Below are 1586 nucleotides of genomic sequence, written 5' to 3'. Positions count from 1 at the left end.
TGTGTCTGGCAGAATCACAGAATCATAGAATGATTGTATCTTATTCTCCCTCCTCCCCAGCTAATGAGCTCATAGCAAAGGCTGGAACCACCCCCCAAAAGACCTTCCTGATTCAACTAAATTGCCCCTTCCCTCCCGTTTGTCAAGTATGATTGGTCAATATCTTTTCCCATGACAGCTGAGCAAGATAGGAATTGTGGCATCATCATTTCATCATTAACCAACCATCTCCCACCACAATTGGCACCATATAAATAAATAACTGGGCCCGCAGCATAGTCACTGGGCGCTCTCCTCCTCTGTAATTTGTACAAGCAGCCATCAAATGAAACTGTAAAACAAGCTTTACGGTGAACCAAAATAATAACAGATGTACTGTAAATGTTCCCAGGCTCAAAACACCTTGGAGAAAGTTTGGGATCACATTCATCAGGTGTGACTGCACCTTGAATAGTTTTGCTGTTGGTAAACAGTTATGGCTGCAGTCCTGACCATGTCTACTCAGATGTAAATACCATGAACTTCAGTGGGACTGACACCCAGGTAAGTCAGGTTAGGATTGCACCTTAAGTTGTGGAAGTCCATACTAAGTCAGCTACCGTCAGAGTTGTTGTTAAAAATATCATTTTAGTTTAGGGAAACAGTCTGATTTGGGTTTATTCTTCTTTCTATTGTAACCAAGTTACAGTGGTACCTCGGGTTACATACACTTCAGGTTACATACGCTTCAGGTTACAGACTCCGCTAACCCAGAAATTTTACCTCGGGTTAAGAACTTTGCTTCAGGATAAGAACAGAAATCGTGCAGTGGTGGCACAGCGGCAGCAGGAGGCCCCATTGGCTAATGTGGTGCTTCAGGTTAAGAACAGTTTCAGGTTAAGAACGGACCTCCGGAATGAATTAAGTACTTAACCCAAGGTACAGTCACTGTGAATGTGTTTGAATAAAGAGTATTCCTGTGTATGCCTGTAGAATTATTATTATTATTACCATACTGGGTTTACCAGGATGCTCTGCACAGTGATTCTATTCTTTTCTAGAGCATCGGAGCAATCAATCTGCTTTTCATTTTGGTCATCATTTACAAAGTAAAATGAAGTACTTTCAAGATACTGAATGGACTCCTCCCCTAACATTGGCTGGGATCCGAAACAAAAACTACTTTAAGCATGCCCAAGTGCTTGGGCATGACCAATGGGATTTTCCTTTCCCCCGCCCCCTCTAAACAGCAGGCCCCTCTGCCGTGCAAAAAAAGAAATAAAAATGTTTTTGAAAGTTTCCTTAGTTTCAGAAGGTTTTGCCTTGCACGAATGGGGTGAGGAGGCTGCCGATAAAGGCACACAAGCTCAAAGCTTGCTTGGGTATATGGAAATAGCTGTGTGGTTCCTTTGATTCTGGTCTTGGCTTCCTACGTCATATGCCAACCTACTGCCCTCCAGATGTTTTGGAATCTAACCCCCATTGGCCCCAGCCAGCACAGCCAATGTTTAAGGATAATGGGATGTATAAAGGTAAAGTTACCCCTGACCACTAGGTCCAGTCGTGGCCGACTCTGGGGTTGCATCTCGCTTTATTGGCCGAGGGAG

General features: G+C 43.7%; 1 long non-coding RNA gene across 1 annotated transcript; it reads left to right on the top strand.

The window, feature by feature from the left end:
- Positions 1–273: 273 nt before the first annotated feature.
- Positions 274–1278, top strand: LOC308476061. Its single transcript, XR_013985664.1, has 2 exons — positions 274–543; positions 1041–1278. It is a non-coding gene; the product is annotated as an uncharacterized lncRNA (long non-coding RNA).
- The last annotated feature ends 308 nt before the right edge of the window (positions 1279–1586 follow it).

This window comes from Podarcis pityusensis (genome assembly GCF_964106645.2).
Source record: "Podarcis pityusensis genome assembly, chromosome: 4".
NCBI lineage: Eukaryota > Metazoa > Chordata > Lepidosauria > Squamata > Lacertidae > Podarcis > Podarcis pityusensis.
The sequence above is the reverse complement of the archived record's forward strand: the minus strand, read 5'-3'. Positions and strand labels throughout refer to the sequence as shown.